This window comes from Caretta caretta, chromosome 1, assembly GCF_965140235.1.
Source record: "Caretta caretta isolate rCarCar2 chromosome 1, rCarCar1.hap1, whole genome shotgun sequence".
Lineage (NCBI taxonomy): Eukaryota > Metazoa > Chordata > Testudines > Cheloniidae > Caretta > Caretta caretta.
In genome coordinates, this window is record NC_134206.1 from 311,933,664 (window position 1) to 311,956,388 (window position 22,725).

Here is a 22,725-nt window from a genome sequence, read left to right on the forward strand (position 1 = left end):
CATAACATATTTGAAGACTGTTATCAGGTCCCCCATCAATCTCCTTTTCTCAAAACTTAACATTCCCAATTTTTAAAATCTTCCTTCTTAGGTCAGATTTTCTAAACCTTTTATCATTTTTGTTACTCTGCTCTGGACTGTCTCCAATTTTTCCCTCATTTTTGTAAAAGTGTGGAGCTCAAAACTGGATACGATACTCCTGCTGACACCACACTGATGCTGAGTAGAGGGGCACATTACCTTCAGTGTCTTACATATGACACTGCTGTCAATACACCCCAGAATGATAATAGCTTTTTTTGCTATTGCATCACATTGTTAGCTCATATTCAATTAGTGATCCACTATAACCCCAAATACTTTTCTGCGGTATTACTGCCTAGCCAGTTGTTTATTTTGTATATGTGCATTTGATTTTTCCTGCCTAAGTATAGTACTTTGCACTTGTCTTTATTGAATTTCATCTTGTTGATTTCAGACCAATTCTCCAATTTGTCAAGGTCATTTTGAACTCTAATTCTGTTCTGAAAAGTGCTTGCAACCCCTCCCACCTTGGTGTCATCTGCAAATTTTATAAGCATATTCTCCACTCCATTATCCAAGTCATTATTTATAATATTGAATAGTGCCAGACCCAGGACAGACTCCTGCGGGACAGCATGAGATACATACTCCCAGTTTGACAGTGAACCATTGATAACTACTCTTTGCGTATAATTTTTTCAACCAGTTATGCACCCACCTTCTAGTAATTTCTTCTAGACCATATTTCCCTAGCTTGCTTATGAGAATGTAATGTGGGACTGTGTCAAAAACCTTATTAAAATCAAGATATATCACATCTACTACTTCCCGCCCCCGCATCTACCAGGTCAGTAACCCTGTCAAGGAAAGTGATTAGGTTGGTTTGGCATTATTCGTTCTTGACAAATCCATGTTGGCTACTACTTACCCTGTTATCCTCTAGGTGCTTACAAACTGATTGTTAATTTGTTCCAGTATCTTTTCAGATATCAGATTAGGCTGGCTGGTCTATAATTCCCCAGATCCGCTTTGTTCCCCTTGCTAAACATAGTACTATGTTTGTCCTTTTCCTTCTCTTTGAGACCTCACCCATCTTCCATGAGTTCTCAAATATAATTGCTAATCTTTCTGAGATAGCAAAAGCAATTTCCTTAAGTGCCCTAAGGTGAATTTCATCAGGCCCTGCTGTCTTGAATACATCTAACATATCTAAATATTCTTTAACCTGTTCCTTTTCCCATTCTGGCTTGTGTTCCTTCCCCCTTGTTAATGTTGATTGTGTTAAGCATCTGATCACAATTAACTTTTTTAGTAAAGACTGCAGCAAAATAGGCATTAAACACACATCAGCTCTTCTTGATGTCACCCATTATTAGCTCACCTTCTCCACTAAATAATGTAGCACCTACACTTTTCCTCTTGTTCCTAATGTTATTATAGAACAGAGGTGCCTTTTATGTCCCTTGCTAAATGTAACTCATTTTGTGCCTACTCGGGCTTGTATGCACAGGGCTTGTCTTCACTTCCACAGTGAATTAAGATACACCGAATTCAGGCCACTTTAATTCTGAATGAGAGGGTCCACACAGAGGTTTAATGCAGTTTGATTAATCCACTTTAAATTTACACCTGTAGTTAATTTGGATTAATTTTTCTGAGTGTCTCCATGTAAAGAAGCCCTTACCCTTTCTGATTTTGCCCCTATGTGCTTGTGCTATTCTTTTGTACTCATCCTTAGCAATTTGTCCATGTTTCCACTTTTCTAAAAGATTCCTTTTTGATTGTCAGGTGATTAAATAGTTCCTGGTCCAGCCTCTTCCTATTGACGCTTCCTATTGTTCCTATCTTTCCTTTCCATCAGGATGCTGTTGTGCCATTAATATTGCCTCTGAGAAATTGCCAGCTCTCTTGAATTCCTTTTTTCCTTAGATTTTCTTCCTATCACATCTCTGAATTTGTTAAAGTCTTCTTTTTATTCTGCTGCTTTCACTTCTTCCTTTTCTTAGAATCATGAAATCTATCATTTTGTGATCACTTTCACCCAAATTGCCTTTTACCTTCACATTTACAACCAATTTCCCCGTTAGTTAGAATCAAGTCCAAAATGGATGTCCCACTAGTTTCTTCCTCTATCTTCTGAAACAAGTTGTCATCCCCAGTACAGTCCAAGAACTTACTGGAGGTTTTGTGTTGTGCTGTATTACTTTTCCAATGCATATCTGGCAAGTAAAGTCCTCCATTACTACCAGGTCTTGTGTTTTGGCTATTTCCGTTATTTGTTCTCGAAATGCCTTATCCACCTCCTCCTCTTGATTTGGTGGTCTATAGTAGACACCTACCATGACATTATCTCTCATTTTCCCCCCTTTTAGCTTCACCCAGAGACTTTCAAGTGGTCTGGCTCTTATCTCCTTCTGGACCTCAGAACAAGTATATATATTCTTGATGTATAATGCAACAACTTCTCCCTTTTTTCCCTGCCTGTCTTTAATGAACAAACTATAGCCCTTTATATCAATATTCCAGCAATGAGATTTATCCCACCCAGTCAGACAGTGATGCCAAAGTAAAAAGTTAGCATGTGTACTGACTTCCAGTTCTTCCTGTTTGTTCCACATCTCCCTTGCATTTATGTATAGCCATCTAAATAAAAAAGAAATACATTTTAAGTCGCATCATGGGGATTTTGTAAATTTAGCACTATGCTGGCTTTACCACAAGCTCTGAGCACAACACAGCTCATTGCTGTGCTGTCCCAGAAGCAGATCTGGAACCAGGTTTTGTCTTAGGGTAAAGTTTAAAAAGTGCCTAAAAAACGTAGACACCTAAATCCCATTTTCAAACACAATCTATGCATGCATGACCCTAATTCTCATTGAAAGTCAATAGGTCTTGACTTTCAATGAGAATTAGGCTTCTAGGTGCCTAAATCACTTATGAAAATGGGATTTAGTCTTCCAAGGGCTAGATTTTTAAAGGCATTTACATGACTAAAGATGCAGATATGTGTCTTGTAGGATTTTCAAAAGCACCTAAGCAAATGGAAGTTAGGCACCTACCCAGCTTGGGTGCTTTTGAAAATCTCTGTAGGTGCTTATCTGCATCTTTAGGCACAAAATGCCTTTGAAAATCTAGTCCTAAATTACTTTAAAAATGGGACTTCAGCTCCTAAGTCACTTTGGTACTTTTGAAACTATTACCTTAATAGTCAAAGAAAGAATGTGGTTCCCCTAAAGCTGTGAAGATAGGGTGTGTGTGCATGTGTGTGTGTGTGTATAAGCAATCTGAGTCAGTCCTATTTCTACTCAGGATTACTTCCCCTGGCATGCTAGCTCAGATACTCTGACAGGTTTGTTCTATATAGGTTTGTACACAGCCCTCATCATCACATCTTCCAGTAGTGCATTAAGTGATATGACTAACATCTGTCACAGGCTTTGGGAGGAGAAGGTGGAGTGACAGCTCAACCTATTCTCTGCCCACTTTCCACCCCCTGCACAGGAGGGGGAGTAGCAGCCTCACAGAGGCTGCCTTCCTCTTGCATGCTGTTACCAATGACGTGGGGGTGCCTTACACCACCTTACTCCTCTGTGGTGCATCACAAGGCTAATGGTGATCTAGCCCAAAGTGGCTAGCACTCATGCTGGAAATAAACTCAGAAATAATACTTAAGATAGAACTTTTTTGTCAAGAAAAAAAAAGATCACTGAGAAATCAGGAAGAAGGAATCCGTCTATAATTATTCTGTGTCACAGAGATGTGATCACAGTAGGCAGGCTCTCATTTAGACAACTCCAAATGGGCACATTTAGAATAAAGTCTAGAAGTTCTGGATCAGCAGGCAGCCCAGTTCGCTGGAACATGGGGATCTCAGAGCTTTTCTCCCCAAACAGAAGAGAGCTGGAAGCATCATAAAACAGCAATAGCAATCTTCTAAGAGCCACAGCTACCAGCTCTCAGAGTAGCAGTGCAGGTTACCATCCTTTAAGCATGCTGTGAGGAAGTCACAGTGAGTAGATCAACACATCAAGCCTTCTTTGAGCTATTATGTGGTAATTTGCACTGACACTACAGCTAAAATCCCCAGATGTTTGAAAGAAAGGAATTGCAAATTAGGAATACACAGGAGCTCTGGCGATGATGGGGAATGGGCTTGATAGCCGCCATCTTCTGATTTCAGACTCAGAAAGGATGGGCTTTGCTATTAGAGCTGGGGGAACAATTGTTTTTCTGGTTTGCTGCCAGGTCTGAAAAACCAAAAAAACCCAAGTGGTTTGAAGTGAACCAAATCTAAACATCTTCTGACTTTTCACTGTATCAGAAAAGTCAACAAAAAGCCCATTGTGGGCTGAAATGGTGAAACCTCCCCTTCTTCTCATTTTGTAAGCGGTGCCTTTGTGAATCTAGGCTGAACACATTTCTTTTTGTCAGAAGTATTCGGTGAATTTGTGTCAAATTCACAAATAGTTTCTCATTGACCAAAAACTGTATTTTTTCCGAGAATAAACTATGTCCCCAAAAATTTGCCTAGCTCTAATTCCAATACCCGAGGGAGTTTAAGTGAATCTTAAACGAATACCTTAACCAGACCTTTTTAACACAGATGTTCACAGCGGTGGTTGAGAGAGAGCAGCTTTATTGCCTTCTAGTGATTCACTGTACAGAATAATTAAGTAATACTGGAACATAGGAGTTTCCATATGGGATTGGATCCAATGTCCATCTAATCCATCATCCTGTCTCTGACAGTGGCCCACTCAGGAAGGGGTGTAAGAACCCCACAGAAAGCATAAGAGGGAAAAACTGTCCCTTAACATTAGACCTCCTCTTGACCTCTAATAGGTAGAGACTGGTTTAAACTCTGAAGCCCCAGGTTTGATATCCCTTCCAACATTTTTATCATTAATGATGGCAACTCTGGCTACTACTGAAAAAAATATTGCTTTGTGTTCAAATTCTCTGACCAAAAGGCAGGCAGGCTAATTCAGAAATGATTTCAGTGCATGACAGAATGAGGCTTGCAAAACAGCAACGTGATAATCAATCCTTGATAAGGGTGGGTCATGGAGGCAGGGCAAGGCAATCTTACAATGGGTGAATTCTTGCTGGGCTCCGAAGATGAAAGATGCAGACTTTGTAACCATAGAAACATGATGGGCCAAGGATAATGCTGAACTTCTGATTAGGTTTTTGGTTTAGCATAAAATGCAGTTTGGAGAAGAAGATGAGATGCAGCAATAAAGACTTTTTAGCTTTTTCTGACATCCATGGATGAAAAGCACTGAAGTGCTTTACAAAGGAAGATAAGTATTATGTCCAGTTTACAGAAACTGAGACCCAGGGAGGTGACATGCCCAAGGACAGGAAAAGAAGCCACATCTCCTAACTCTTAGGCTAGGTCTACCCTTGGAGCTAGGGGTGTGATTCCCAGCTTGAGTAAACATACGTTAGCTGTCATTGACCTAGTACACTAGAAGTAGTGGTGTAGCTCCAGTAGGTGGCACAGGCTAACTGGCCCCGGGTACGAACCCTCCATAGGTAAATACTCATGGCAGTTAACCCATACCACCATTTGCCACTGCCTGTGTTACCATGGCTACATTATTTTTAGCCACTAGCTCAATGAGAGCAAGCACAAGTATATCTACTGAAGCTGGGAATCGCACCACCTGCTACAAGTACAGATGTAGCCTTAGTTTATTGCCCTGCCCACTGGATCAAATAGGCTCCCATAAGATCCAGAGAGGCATTCTGACACCAACTGTTAATTATTAATCCTTTGACAGTATTGGGACATAGGGCCAAATTTCACTCCCCCACTTTTCATCCACATATCCCCATTGATTTTGGTTGGTATGAGTGAGAGCAAATTTGGCTCAAAGAGTATACAGGATTTACAAAAAGGAAAATATGAAAACATTTAGGTAGTCAAAGCAGAAAGATGATACTTATAGAAAGGTGGCCAGTCTCGCACATCTCCTGTTTGCATATGTAACCCTTCTGCCAGGTGGAGCTAGCAGCAAGAGGGGCCAGGTTCAATATCTAGGGGTTCCATTTCAACAATACAACACAAAACTGGCTCGAGCCCACACCCAGTGATCTGGGACAATTACACACCAGCCCTCTAAGAGGCAATACTTCCCCTCTCACAATCACAACCTCTGTAGCAAAAACTTTTAATAAAAGGAGGGAATTCACTCAGTATTAATTTGGGAAAACACCACAACTAGGGTTCATAAACATAAACCATGAACAAAAGACCCACCCCCGAGTAATTTGGGAAGAGTCCTTTTCCCCTCAGGTTCTTAAATCCAGCAACCCAAAAATCCCTTTAATGTACCCATCCCTTCTCTTCACCCCACTCACAGTTGCTGTCCTTTTCCAGTGCAGCCCCAGAGTTCAGAGGTTCATTCGCGGAGTTCACCTCCCACCTTGGGTGGAAAGAGGGGGTGGGGTAAGGAAGCACCTTACATGCTCCGCTGCTTGGGCACTTGCTCGTCGCCCCAACGGCAGATTGCTGCGCCTCTCTGCATGGCTCTGCTCTGGCCCTTGCTGCCAGCCACCCTGCTGGCAACTTGCCGCACCTCTCCACCAGAGCTCCCTGCTGGCCACTTGCTGCACCTTTCCACCAGCCGCCCTGCTGGCTGCACCTCTCCACCAGCCACTTGCTGCACCTGTCTACCAGCCACCCTGCTGGCCACTCTCCAAGATATCTTCAGGGCCCCCCACTTAACATAGCTCTCGGTGATTTCAGCTTTTAGTGGGGGAGCCAAAGACTATCCCAAAGTAAGTCTAATAGACCTAGGTATCCGTGATTTCAGCTCTGCAGTGTGTCACAAAAGACCCTCAATTAGCTCTTTTATTATACCTTGGAGAGAGAAGGGTCAGATGGTGTCTAGGACCTTTAAAGAGGGCCCACACCTTCAAGTACAAGTACCTATCCCCACCTTCTCTCACTGGGCTTTGTCCCCTGTCTAGCAAGTACCAGAGTTGAGGGTGAGTACCTCCATCAGGGTATGCCAGGTACAGTTCTGCTGCCCTTGGTTCACACAACAAGGATAACAACTCTTTATTACTCCTTCCCCAATAACAAGGAGACTGGGGATCCAGCACCAGGAACAAGTGATCATTTGGGCAAGCAACCCCATCATACTGAGCACCTAAGCAGGATGGGTACGTCCATGCAAACAAAATCAGCTCCTGAAGTCCTTTTCGACAGCTCACCACTAGATATCAGGGGAGAGCTCATTCAGACTCTGCTTACAAACCTCAACACATGACAAACAGGGATGCACAGTGCTAGGCCTACATTCAAAGGATAATCATAGTTGAGAATTGAGATGATGTACTGAATTGAGCAAATGACAGGAAATTACTTGAAGTTTTCAAAAGACATGCTACAGTAATGTAGTTTCTAGGAATATGAACTCAACCTCTGCTTCTGAAAATACCACTGGGCATCTTGTTTCAAAGCTTAACCTAATCACACTTAAACCTGGATTGAAATTTCTGTGAGAGAAAAATATCGATTGATGCACGAGCACAAACAGCCTCCCCAAACCTCTGAAAGAATCAGCACGGGTACAGAAAGATTAACTTTATCCAGTGAATCCACAAATCAAAGGATGTCTTTTCTATTTTGAGAAAATGGTTTAGATCAGGAATAATTAGTTATTTAGCAATAATAGAGGCAAATAAAAAGTCTGGATCACACACTACATTTGAGTCAATACAGATTTTTATTTTTCATGCATTCAAGTATAAAGAATAAGATTTTTCTCCTTGGAAGAGCTGACTAGTCCCTTTGACTTTGATGCATTGAAATGTACAAAGCCATTTATCCTGAAAAGGTATTTGTAAAGCCAAAGGGCATATTTATGCAAAAAAAACATTAATCTCTATGGGGGCCTTCATTTATCTATTGCACTGTGGAAGTCTTTATAGGGGTCTTCTAAGGACTTAGGCAGACCTTAACATTTATGGTTTTTAGAAGCAAATATGCTGTCACATGCTTTATTGAAATGCTAATGGATACAGAACTGAGGGCTTCTCTTCTGTTCTGACAGGCCATGGGTAAATGATTAAAACATCCTGTCTACCCCATCCTCTGGCCTCTGTTTGAGCTGCCTAATAGCCATGATGCTCTGTCAATTAAATCAAATGTTATTTGACATACCTGCTCATATGGGATCCTCCTCTGTTACAGATATGTATAAAGAGCTACATTTTAGTTTACATATAGAGAAAAAATCGATCCAGTGTAGTAAGTGTAACAAAAGGCAACTTAAGCTAACATATTAAAGGGAAAAGATTAAGGTTGTTCTGTAGATACACTGACTTTCCCCCACCCCCCTCAGTAGTACGGAAGTATCATTCAATATCTCTTCTTTGCAACGGATATAAACTAGTGTTTGAGGGCACACATTTTTCAGTGCACTACGAATAATTTGATTGGCATGCACTTGGATCTGGAACACGGTGTGGCATACCCACTCCCCGCTGGATAGCAACTCCTCTCTCTTCCCTTCCATGCTGCATGGTGCCCTTGATCTCTTTCCTCAACTATGGTGCTAGATACTGACAATCATTCTGGTAAACTGAACTTGTCTTCTGAAAGGAACTACAAGTTACTCACTCTAAAATGGCAAAAGTGAAAAAAATTAAACTATCCTTAAGAGTGTGCGTAGGATGTCTTCCCATATCACGGTCATGTTAATATAAAATTAAGCATTAATTAAACACAAAGATGGCTGCTGGGCTTGGTGAAGCCCAGTGCCTTGGGTCCTCCCGCTTTTAGGGGAAACTACAAATGAAATGAGGATCGTACTTTAAAAAAGGAATTCACTAGCCCTTTTCCTTGTAAAGGTAGCCTTAAAACGATAAACGGATATAAGCCAATTACTAGAGTCGGGAAAGGAGCTGGACACTAGTAGCAGCAGGAGCCTAGGGCCAAACCTAAATATCTTAAATGTTCTCACCTGCAAAACAAGTAAACCTGGATTGGTGGGGTGGTTCAAATTGAGAATATATGAGAGTTTTAGCTAGACTCTTCACATCTCAGTTGAAATGTATAGGCCAGTAAGCAAAGAATTTCCAAAGATCTTTATTAGGTTAATAGAAGAGAAGGAGATACGTGCTATATGTAGGCACTTGTGGGATTAATTCTTGTAGTGCAAAGCTGATTATCTCAGCTAGAACCTTGATAATTTTCTAATGAAAATTATTTGGGAAGCCCTCCAGCCCTGGTGGTTTATTATTTTGTATACATTTTTAAATGCCTGAATTTTTTCTTGCCATGGTCCCCTCTAGCTGCAAGGCCAGCTCTCTGTCAACGTTCGGAAGATCTAGTGATTGTAACAAAACCTCAGAGCTTGAACCATCAGTGCTTTGGCTAGTTGTGTATAGAAATCAGAATAATGGAAAATTCATTCACTGATGCCTTTGGGGTCTGAAGTAAAGTGTCCATTATCTAATTCAATTTGAAGGGTTACCCTTGACATTTCTGTCTGCTTTATTAACCAAATCAGATGGTCATTTTTGTCTCTAAAAAGAAAAGGAGTACTTGTGGCACCTTAGAGACTAACCAATTTATTTGAGCATAAGCTTTCGTGAGCTACAGCTCACTTCATCGGATGCATACTGTGGAAACTGCAGAAGACATTATATACACAGAGACCATGAAACAATAGCTCCTCCCATCCCACTCTCCTGCTGGTAATAGCTTATCTAAAGTGATCACTCTCCTTACAATGTGTATGATAATCAAGTTGGGCCATTTCCAGCACAAATCCAGGTTTTCTCCCCCCCCCTACCCCCCACACAAACTCACTCTCCTGCTGGTACTAGCCCATCCAAAGTGACCACTCTCTTTACAATGTGTATGATAATCAAGGTGGGCCATTTCCAGCACAAATCCAGGTTTTCTCACCCCCACCCCCCCACCAAAAACCACACAAACAAACTCACTCTCCTGCTGGTAATAGCTTATCCAAAGTGACCACTCTCCCTACAATGTGCATGATAATCAAGGTGGGCCATTTTCAGCACAAATCCAGGTTCTCTCACCCTCCCCCCCGCCCACCACACACACACAAACTCGCTCTCCTGCTGGTAATAGCTCAAGGAAAATTGACCACTTTCCTTACAATGTGTATGATTATCAAGGTGGGCCATTTCCAGCACAAATCCAGGGTTTAACAAGAACGTCTGGGGGGGGGGGGGGGTAGGAAAAAACAAGGGGAAATAGGCTACCTTGCATAATGACTTAGCCACTCTCAGTCTCTATTTAAGCCTGAATTAATAGTATCCAATTTGCAAATGAATTCCAATTCAGCAGTTTCTCGCTGGAGTCTGGATTTGAAGTTTTTTTGTTACCAGCAGGAGAGTGAGTTTGTGTGGGGGGAGCGGAGGGTGAGAAAACCTGGATTTGTGCTGGAAATGGCCCAACTTGATTATCATACACATTGTAAGGAGAGTGATCACTTTAGATAAGCTATTACCAGCAGGAGAGTGGGATGGGAGGAGGTATTGTTTCATGGTCTCTGTGTATATAATGTCTTCTGCAGTTTCCACAGTATGCATCCGATGAAGTGAGCTGTAGCTCACGAAAGCTTATGCTCAAATAAATTGGTTAGTCTCTAAGGTGCCACAAGTACTCCTTTTCTTTTTGTGAATACAGACTAACACAGCTGTTACTCTGAAACCTGTCATTTTTGTCTCTGTTTCATGTCAATTCTGTTTTGCTTTAAATGTAAAATGTTTACTAAACAGAAGGCATCTAGTAACATACCTGTGCTCTGGCATTCTCCCAAATTCCCATATAGCTGTGTATAACAAATTGATATCACTCTCTTGTTCGTGAATCCAGTCAGAATCAATTTGACTTTTAGTGTTTTTAAGGCTAGCGATAACGTGAAGAGCACAATCACTTTAAAGGCTTCCCATCGATAATCTTGGGTTAATTTCATTTTGTGTTTTATTAGAATTAAAATACTTTTACTTGTTAGTAAGTGTAGCCAGAGCTACATTTCTGTGCACATAAGGGCCTGCCTGTCTCTGCAGAGGCTGATGTAGTGAACTCCACTATGGATAAAAGAGGTAGGTGGGGAAGGGCAGTCTGAGTAGTCACACCATTTTCAGGTTACATGTAATCATCTCAACATATGTCTCTGGGATTAAACAAAGCAGTTGATAAGAGAGAGAATTCTACTGAACAGAGGGTTAGGCAAACTGTTCAGTATCTGGGTTCCTGTTGCACCGCACATTCATCAAGCCCGCCTCTTCAAATAGTCTTCAAAAGACAGATTTTTCTCCAGAGGTTTAAACTCCGAGGGTGAATTTCTGTACAGCACCGGGTCAATAGAACAGTTTTAATCACCTTCCACTACAGTACAAAGCCGTTAGATAACGAAAGAACTGAGTCCCAGTGTTTAAGAAAGATGGTGCCACAGCATTGGAGATATACATAGCATTATTATTATATTAGCTTATCTTTGAGACTAGGTATCTACCATCAGGCTTTCATTTAGAGCTGGGTGGGAAATGTTTTTTCCTTCCTGCAAAAACATTCCTAACATTAAAAAAATTCCCATTCTGAATTCCCTAGCAGCTCTACTTCCATCATTTCTCCGCCTATGGGAGACGTGTACATTGCAACCACCTGAGTTGGAGGTCTGAGAGGAGTCAGACCTGTCCTACTTAGAAATTGTTAAATTATTTTGCATTCGTGAACAGGGTAGCCCTGGTCTACACTACAAACTTATAACCGTGTCACTCAAGGGTGTGGATTTTCTGAACTACCACCTCACTGAACTCCCAGTGTAGACAATGCTATGGTAAGGGGATAGCTCCCATCAACATAGCTACCACTTCTTGGCGAGGTGATGTACCTATACCAATGGGAGAAGCTCTCCCATCAGTGTAGGTACCATCTTCACTAAGAGCTACAGCTGTTCCACTGCAGTGCTGTAAGTGTAGACAAGCCCGGAGTCTCCTGTACTATAACGTACTGGTTTATAGTTGTTTAAGACTTGAAAAGATGGCAGCTGCTTTTTCGGGTTGTTCATCCCTTTCCCATCTGGAGACTGCCAGCCTCTCTCCTCACTGCTGCAGACAGTCGTCTGAACTAGCCTCCTTCTCAGGGGTACAGAAGCCTTAGATCAGAAGCTTAAGATGGTCTGAGTGTCAATAACTTTTGAAGGGTTTTGGTGCTGGAAACAATATAGGTTTCTGAACTATACATGCTCCCTAGCTTTGACTGACTGAGCTTCCAAATTCCTGTAGAGCCTCAAATCATATGGAATTGACATAGAAGATCAGTCCAATGGTTTATGGAAGTGCTGCATAGATTTAGTTCAATTCCTTTGAGAAGTTTACCCCTTTTCTGCAGGATTACTACTCTCTTCCATGTGGGTAGCCATGGGGAGCTTCATCATAAGACTAAGTACTTTTGGTTCTTGTAACGTAGAGTTGTACAACATATCCTATCTTTCCTCCCTCCACTCCACTCCCATCTCCGAAGGCCTCCTCCCCAAACAAAAACATATACAAACATTACTGATGCCAACAACTAACAGGGCAATTTATAGAAGAAAGCTGTTAGTTAGGGTGTACCACCTCACCAGGAATGAGAGAGGGGGCAAACAGGACAGTACATAAAAGAATCTAAAGAACTTACCAGGTGAAAGGAACAAAAAGGGGAGAGGGGGTCCTGCAGTAGTTTTGTATAGAAAGAAAAAGACAAAGCAAGCAGTCAGATGGAAAATTGTCACCTTTTTGACAGCAACTTGTAGTCTCTCCCATGCTGAAAAAAGCACAAAGCATGCTTGGAAAGGTCCTGATAAAAGGGTGAACCAAAGCTGGAGAATTTAGGGTTCACTGGGTCGGCAAAGAGATAGTTGATGTAAGGGATTTAATTCTTAATTCTCTGTGAACCAAGGATTTGGGTGTGTGATACCCTGAGATTTTCACAGACAAAAATCTGGTGTTGCATGCATTTGAAATACTTATGTCACAGGCTGTGGAATCTGTCTATGTAGATCTTACGACTTCAGTTTCATACTGGAGACTTTATGTGTATCAGTCTCACACTGCAAACTCCATTTAGACTCTGGGGCTTGTTTCCCTTCTCTGTTGTCTTTTTACCTCCAGTCTGGGATGAAATTCCAACGCTCGTGATGCAGGGCTATATCTCCTGTTAAAAGGGAAGCACCATGACAGAATCAAGAAAAATCAGTCCATCCAGGTGGACTAGTAACTAAGCAATGAATTACCAGGTGGGGGACTTTGATCATCTGATCAGGGGGTCACTTGACAAAGGGGATTGGAAGTTATAATAGATAGGTTATCTCACCAGCCATTTTAGAGAGATGGAGAAGAGACAAGAGACACTCCATGTTCCATAGGAGAAACTATATAAACTAGGGTAGGGGAAGAAGGAGATCTGGACTCCTTAGAGGCCACTTTCCCAAGTCCCAAAGAACACTCCAGAGTGATGAGGAAACTGAGGCAGGGATGACATATGAGTGTTCTAGTGTTTTAGTCTTGATCTGAATATCTTTCATGCTATCTAAATGTAAGCGGGGGAATAGGCCTGTGGGGACATTTCCTGGTTTATACACTACCCCGGTGAAATGGACTAGTGAAAGGATCCGAGTCCTCGCTCCCACTTCCTTTACCCAGATGCCTGCCTGACCTCGAGGGCTCCCCTTCCACTCTCCTGTGTGGCAGAGTCCTCGTAACCACAAGAAGGCTGGGCCCAGGATTCCTGGGGACTCAACCCCCAACCTTATCATGGTCACTTAGGGCAGGGGCTAGGGTGTCCCCACTCTGGGGTGCTCTCTCCGCACTCGACACTTCCCTGACCCACTGATCATTACATACAGTTCAAAGAAAATACAATTTATTAAACAGCAATCAATTAAAAAAAATAAGGAAAAAAATGGGAAAGGTTAAAGGAAAACACATAACCCCTCTCTGTGGCATGGGGACACCATAACCAGCATCTCTGGAATGTCAGGGCATTTCACAGTCTGTTCCTCACAAGTCCCAGGCCTCCTTCTCAGACCCTGGCTGTGCTGCAGGGACGCTGCGGGTCAGACATTTGCTCTGGCAGTGGCCACACACCCTCAGGCTTTGGGTGGCAGGCCCCGCGTTGGGGTTATGATCCCCCTCCAAGTCTGGCCTGCAAGTCCTCTTGGTTGGGGGCAACTCCCTTGGCTGGGCCCACTGTCCAGGATCCCCCCTCACTCTACCCGGCAGCTCACCGCACCTAGCTCTGGACTCCTCCAGCCCCAGCTCCCGCTCCACTCTTCCACCAGCCCCCTGGGCTGCAATTTCTGGCCCCTCTGGCTCTGGTTGTTGCAGTTCTCCTCCCAGAACAGCTCTGCTCTAAGGGCTGCTTCTGTGGCTCTGCTCCCAGCACTGACCTGCTCCCTGGGCTGCTTCTCTGGCTCTTGTTGCTGCAGTTCTACTCCCAGCACAGATCTACTCCCCCTGGGCTGTGCCTCTGATTCTCTGTGGATGGCACAGCCCTGCTCCCCAGCTCAGTTTGGAACCTTGCTCCCTCCATAGCTCGGCTCCACTCTGTCTGACCCAGGCAATTACAGCTCACCCAGAGGACGGGACCCCCCACGCCCCAGCCTCCTGACTCCCTAATTAGCCTGCCCACCCTGTCATCAATCAGGCTGACCTGCAGCATTGGCCTCTCCGCAGTGTTCCTGGGGATTGTCAGTCTCAGGGTCCTGATTTCCCCTCGACCGTTCCTTTTGGTACTAGGAGCTAGCCGACCGAAACCCCCACCACCACCACTGAGTTTAAGTAAGGGGCCAACAGTCCCCTTACATAAAGTAAAAAGTAATTGTTTTATAAATCTCTTTTGCAAAATCTCTGTGTTAGGTATTTCAGCTGTCACACGCCCTTGAAGGGTTGACTATAAACCAGAGCACCAATAGGGTAGGAACTCTGAGGGGTGTGTTTAAACTATTGGGGGAGCTGGTACTAATCTCAAGGTCTAGGCAGCTGGACTGCAGGGTCTCAGCTCGCAGGACGGGGGGGCTAGATGAAGGGTCTGCACCCCAGGAGTGTGCCTAGAAATTCAAAGCCAGAGGGAGTTTCTAAACTCTGCTCAATCTCAGCAAGCTTAAAAGCTCATGGATCAAATCTGTTGGGCTCCAAGCACAGCAGCCTGGTGAGTGTCTAGGGGCCCCAGGGGCGATGTAGGCTTGTAGAAAGTAAGTATTCACTGGCAGTTTCAAAGCTCATATATGAATGTGGATGTTGAGTCCCAGTCATGATCAATTTGGCCAGCACCACCTTCTTTAATTTAATCAGCTAGTGATTCTCTCCAGCCCGTACATTTAAAATTTTATAAAAGAAAAAGTGAAAGGGGTTATAAAAACCCAAACAACCAGCAAACATTCACACACAGGCCTGGGAAATTCCCATAACAAAACAATGGCTTTCAGAAATCCATAGCTATTCGCTTTCTTGTTTTTGAGTATTTGAGTTTCATCAGTGATATAAAAGGCTAAGTAACATTGTTTTTACTTAGCAACCATGATTAGTTTTCAAAACATTTTTAAAAATACAATGTATTTAGTTATTTGGCAGAATTCCCACCCCCCCCCCCCCCTTTCTGCTCCTTTTTCCTCACTGAAATTTCAAGAAAAGAATGTTCGAGTCTAGTCAAACTTCTGAACAAAGGATCTTGGAGTGGACCCAAAAAGTAGATTGTAAACAGGTATGGTCGGTTTTATTCAACAAACAGTAAGTATAGAAAAATCAGAGCAAAAATACAGATAGGAGCCAGAGATAGCGTTGCTGGCTCATATAAACAGATTGGTTTCCAGTATGTTTTGAATTTGCATTCCAATGGTCCTGGATGCCCTCTGAGGAAAAAATACAAAAGCAAGTTCTATGATTATTTTTCATGTTTGTTTTTATTCATTTTATATTTTCATGTTTTGGGTGTGGTAGGGCTCTTTTTTCAGTTTTAATTTAAAAACGGAAGGTCTAAGTGAATTTGAACTATTAATGGATTCATACCATTAATAGTATGTAATCTACATGGGGAGTGTTTAAAATATAGCTGTGCGGTTGTCTTGATTTTATGGTCATGCATATTTTAATATTAGACGAATAATTAACCAAAGACAATCAGAACCAAAATGCAGGTGAAGTACTGGCTTTGCGAACGTCAAAGGGAATTTTACCATTGACTTCAGTGGGGTCAGGATTTCACTCTATGTTTGAGGAAATAGGAGTATAGATCCAAAGATGTTCCTATTCTAGAAACATGAAACAGGGGATAAGTGCATCAATTGCAAGTGCTATGCTCTCCAGCTGTCTGTTTGACTACAGTGTCACCTCTCTTTAGGAGTCAGGAATTTGGCATAAAAAACTGAGTAGCAAAATGATGATGTCTTAGGTATTCTGATTAGAGGAGATGGTAGATCAGAAATTACCTGAAAGCAGGGAGGTCTAGTTCTCAGTTCCCTTTAATCTCAGGGTGTTCAAACCAACTGTAAATGCATTTATAGTGGCTTGCAACACAGAGCTATTTATTTTAGAATTTTCACTGATCAGAGCTCTGCTGACAATATATCTGCTTCTGCTTATTGAAGCAGCATGAAACTGAAGGGATGCTTTTGTCATTTAAATATTGATGACTCTTGGACCTAGAAGCCGAGTGGCTTTGAAGCTGCATCTATTTGCTTCGATAGTACTTTGAAGTTGACGAACACAAAGAGCAGGTACTATATTAAGAGCATTTCGATGTGTGTGACAGAGTCCAGACCCTCCCCCCGAAAGGGGAGAACAGGGGTCTGAACCCCAAAGAATAAGCAATTGAATCAACTGATTGCCTACACAATTACTGTACTATAAAACTGGTGATTAATATCATTGTGAAATACTAATACTCTGAGGAATTATGGATACTCACGGATAATACACTTTAAACCCTGTTCTGGCCAGTTCAGATTCTGACAAGATATTTGAATTCTATATAGATGCATCAGACATTGGTTTAGATGCTGTACTGATGCAGTCAGGGGAAAGTAACAAAAATCACCCCATTGCTTTCTGAAGCAAGAAACTGATTAAAAAAAAATACTGCCATAGAGAAAGAATGTTATACCATAGTGTGGGCAATCTCTTTAAACAAGAAATTCAGGGTCTCAACTGACCACTCTCCATTGGTTTGGCTGCACAGACCCAAGCTGGTATAATGGATCATACCACTTCAAGAATACGACGTGGAAGTTGTACATATAAAGGGGAAGAAAATATGGTGGCCGATGCCCTGCCCAGGAAAGAGGATTCTGACCTGTTACCTACAGATCAGCGAGGGGCTAGCTCTTCTGCAGCTTTGTAAGGAGGGTGGGTTGGCCCTAACAACAACCCAAAGCCAGATGGCAAGGGGCTCCCTGGTATCTAGCAGTGAATATCAGCTGGCCTGACTAGCTCATCATACCCCCACTCACTGTTGTCATAATCTGTATCTAAAAAGGTATCACGTAAGTTGTCATATGCAAACTGGTAACACACTGGTCATTACTGTTTCTGTATGGTGTACATACAGGTGAGATATGAAAAGTCACTTGCCAGAAATGTGTTCTTAATCTGTTTGGCAAATAGGGCTTAAGTCACCATGCTCTAGACAAAGAAATGTTTCCCAGGCTTGACTGTGTCTCCAGTGTAAATTAAGCCAGGTGTGACCTAAAACATTGAAAAGCACATATACATGCAAGGTAAAAAAAGCTATCACATTAGTGAGTGGGGGAGATAGCCACCTGTGACTGGGGTTCTGGGGCGCCATGCTGAGATTGCTCAATTAGGGCAAACTGCAAAGAATGGGGCAGACAATCCCCAAGACTAGTGATTATTCTAACACTTAGATTCACCAAGCCAGCAACAAAACAGCTTCTATAATACCTTACTAGTTACCTAGAAGTCAGACATACAATTCCCTTCAAGCAACCCAGCCTTTGGGCTCCCACCCAGATAGCCAAATCAAATAGGATGAGGATTACTGACAATCTTGTTCATCAAATAAAAAGTTCTATCAGTCCCAAAGGATTAGACACATTACCTTCCATGTTAATGAATATTTCAGATCTTACCCAAATACATGGTTATAGCCAATTCTTATTAACTAAACTAAAATTTATTTAAAAAGAAAAGAGACTGTATTGGTTAAAAGATACATACGGACATGAAGAGAGTTCTTTGGTCAGTTTCATAGTAGAGATGGTGAGCTTTAGAGTTGAGGAAGCATTCTTTCAGAATTAGTCCCATAGGTTCAGCCCAACGTTCAATATCAGGGTGATCCAGAATGGAACTGGATACCTCAATCTTGTTGCTCAAGAGCTTTGACGTAGACCTCCTATGTATATGTAAGCAGAGTCAGGATGAGCTCTACCCTGACATCTGGTGGCGAGTCATGATGGGTTGTGGAAAAGAACTTCAGGGGCTGATCTCATTTGCATAGGCACACCCACCCTGCCTAGATGGTCACTTTGGCTGCTGCAGGAGCCCCAGTTTTTCTGTTATTGGGGCAGGTATAAACTGTTATTATCCTGATTATGTGAATCAAGGACAGTGGAACTGTACTTGGCCTTTTGTTATGATGGAGGGACTCACCATCAACTAAGCAGCATTCACTAGGCAAGGGTCATAGGTTCCAAAACCCAGTGAAGAGAGAGAGAGGCTAGGGACAGGTATTAATACTTGGTGGTATGGCCTGCCTGCCTGGTGAGGGCCTTACATGCTAATTGCACTTCCTCCTCTCTTCACTGTAGAATATCAGAGCTAATTTTGATTCCATTAGAAGTCTAGTTGCTGAGTTGAATTCACTTTGGGCCAATGGTACACCAACAGTGAGGCACCCCTACTACAAGCTGAAATCACAAAAGAGCTAAACTTACTAAGAGCTGAAATCACTGAGTGTTGTGTTAAGTAGCTGGGGAGCCTGAAGATATATTGCGGAGCAGTTTGCGGGATGGCTGGCAGAGTGGAGTGGCTGGTGGAGCAGAACTGTTGGCGGGATGACTGGCAGAGCAGTTTGCGGGATGGCTGGCAGAGTGGAGTGGCTGGTGGAGCAGAACTGTTGGCGGGATGACTGGCAGAGCAGAGCGGCTGGTGGAGCAGAGCAGTTAGTTGGATGACTGGAGCAGCTCATGGGGGTGGCTGGCAGAGCGGAGCGATTTGTGGGACGGCTGGTGCAGCAAAGCGGAGAGGAGCCCTATGGAGAGGTGGGGCAATCAGCTTTGGACCATGTAAGGTGCCCCTTAACCACCCCCATCTCCACCCAGGTTGGGAGGTAAAACTCTGCAGATAAACTTTTGAACTCTGGGGCTGCCCTGACCAGGGACAGAGACTTTTGGGTTGTTGGACTTTTGGGACTTTAGGTTGCTGGACTCAAGAGCCAAAGGGAAAGGACATGCCCCGATTTGCTTGGGGTGGGGTTTTTGTTCATGGGTTGTGTTATGAATTCTGTTGGTGGTGTTTCCCCAATATAATGCCACATTGTTTCTCTCTGTTATTAAAAGGCTTTTGCTACACTCAGACTCTGTGCTTGCGAGAGAGGAAGTATTGCCTCTTGGAGACACCCAGCGGGGGTGGTATATATTTGTCCCAGGTCACTGGGTGTGGGCTCGAGCCAGTTTTGTATTGTGTTATTGGAATGGAACCCCTAGATACTGAACCCGGCCCTTGTTGCTGCCGACTCTGACGGGCAGAAGGGTTACATATACACAAGTAATTATGGAGTAACATAAGGCAATTGCCCATCTGTTGCCATTTACAGGTAGTTTGCTATATACTTCAAAAGAGAAATGAAGATACTGATATCACTACAATCACAGTTCACTAAAAATGTTAATATCTCCTTTTGATCTCTGAATTACCAGAATACAGCAATAGACAGGAACTGTTTGATTATATTATCAACCTCTAACAATATATAGGTAAACTCACAAAAACACAAACATTATCTCCTAATATGTCTCTAAAGGTTAATCTGGGTTAATTAGCCTGCAAGTTGTGGAACCCTTTCTGGCCCTGTGTCACACCCCGTAACTATCATGATGTGGGGAGCAGACAGCAAATATTAACGTGGCATCTGCTCCCTAGTAGATATGACAAGCTGAGCCTCTAGGAGGGCATCTTGACTTTGAAAACAAAGAAACATTGAGAATACAAGTAGAGAGAAAGCTCCTTTGGCATCTTTCATTTGAGGAGACAAAGAAACCCAATGCTTTGAGCTCTGTGGTGGATGCTGGCCAAAGACTGGCCAGCCATGCTGGAAGAACAACTGTGGTGAGAATATTATTCTGAACAAAAGACTTTAGTGTGTTAAGTTAGGTTTTAGTCTTAGAAGTGTATTTTTATTTGTGTTCGTCTGTAACCATTTGTATCCCAATTCCTTCCACTTTAGATTACTTAAATATCTGTTTTTTATTAATAACAATCTTATTTGTTACACAACCATCTCAGGGCAGTGTTTCAAACTGAAGACTAAAATCCTCAGCCAAACTAACAGGCTGGTGCTGTGTACCTTCTCTAGAAAAAGAAGCAGCCAAGGCTTTGAGTATGCTACAGTGCAAAGCGCTGAGGCGATTTTGGGTACACTCAGGACCGGCGGTCACCTTGCAAGGTAGATCCAGGCTGGTGGAAGCCAAGGTGAGGTCACTGTGCTGTAAGCAGGCTGCTGGTGGCAGGGATCTGAGCCAAATCTGCACAGCCCAGAAGCACCCACGGTTACAGGGCAGGCAGGGACACAACCCCTTACTGGGTATAGTTGAACTGCCAAAGTGTCACAGTATTAGCACTGAATCTTGACCATTGTATGATGGTTGTCTTACATTCCTCCATGGCAGTTTTGAATAAGAAACCTGAATTTAATATGGTCTCAGAAGAGCTGGATTCTTAACTTTGCTTGTTTTGCTTCTCTGTGCTTTGGTAAAAAAAAAAGAAAACCCAAGAAACCTCCTAGGGGAAACAATGTTTTTTAAAAATAAATCAATGGTGAAATTGTATAGGAAGCTATAAAACATGAGGTTTCATCATGTCAAGGCTAAACAGGTTTCAGAGACTCAATTTTCCTCAAGACAACAAAGTCTTCACATGATCAAGGCTACTCTATATAGCCTTGAAGAAAAGTCCTTCCTCTGCCTGTTCATTTAGAAAACATAATATAATATAGAGAATAAAGAGCCCCATCTCTCTTCCTTCCTTTGCTCCCCTTTTCTTTTCATCATTTTACAACCGAGAAGCTAATGAAATACCTTGCTTTCTTTTCACCCAAGATGACTTTTGGGACCATACAGGCAACAGTAAGACAGAAGGGATTCAGAGCAGAAGGTACCTGCCTCTCTTGGAGCCTCACAGCTCTCTGGAGAGCTTTCAAAGAGCACATGACTTACAAAGGGAAACAGACAACCTGGGGAATACAAATATTTTGACTAGTTTCCTGGAAGGACAGGAGGAGCTTTTGTCTGCCTGCCCTCTTCTCTCTCTGGTGGAGGATTTGAATTCTTAGTCTCCTTCCCTGGGACTTTCCTATTTTCAGGGACACATAACTGTTTTACCTGAGAGTAAACGTTTACAACCAGTCCCTTTCTTCCCACTGCCTAGACCTGCAGTGCTGCCAAGTTTTACACACCTCATGTGAGATTGGTGCTATTGACTCTCCCTCCCCATCACACCTGCTCACTTGCATGCTGTATTCTTATGCATCCACTGAAGCTGCAGGCAACCAGGGTTATCCCTCACTTCCTCCTCTTCACTACCAGGGCTCAACATTGCTGGATTACAGCCAGCCTGCTACTTTCTCTGCTCCCACTCAGTCTGGGAGCATATGTAACTCTGTGGGCAAATTAGTGATATACAGGTAAGTCAGGTGTCATTTGATCTGTAAAAATCCACAGAATCATAATGACAATGGTGTCACCTTCTGTGGACTGGTGTGGGGACTGCCTCCCTTCCCCCTAGCTCCCAGTTCTCTCCATTGGAGGAAATGTTGATAATGTCATCAGAAAAGGGTCAAGTTTGATACCATTTGAAAGCCCTTTCTCCCGCAAACACCATGGTACCTAACACAACAAACCTAGAACAATTACATTGCTATATATTCAAAAATGTATAAAAAGTTTAAAAAAAAATCAACTTTATTATAAACACAGGCATGTGTAACGTACAGCCCTCACAAAGTTAAATTGTGGTCTGCAACTGACAGTTCTGTGTCAGTTAATGCTCACAACACGAAACCTGATTAATGTTTTGAATGTCACAGATTACTATAAATGGAAGGAGTGCCTCAAGCTGATTTGCCATCATTGGCAGAAAAGAAACAGGTCAGCAGTATTGGTTATCAGCTTTGTTTATTATGCCACAATATTTCTTCTTTGAACAGCGAACTGAAGTGTTTGGAATCATTTCCTAAAAAGAGTACAGGACTTGAAAGAACAGTTCCACACATCCGGTGTACACTCCACCCTCACTGAACTCATAGACAACTCAATTGCCTACAATGGAGAGCTGCAATATCACAGAACAGATCAAGCAATTCAATGAGCTTGAATCTGCAACAAAATCCACTTTCAGGATGGTGCAGCAATGCATGAAGATAGTCGAGTCTTTGCTGCTCTTTACTCAATCTGTTAGGACTGCTAATTAGAATTTGAACCTTTGCAGCACCTG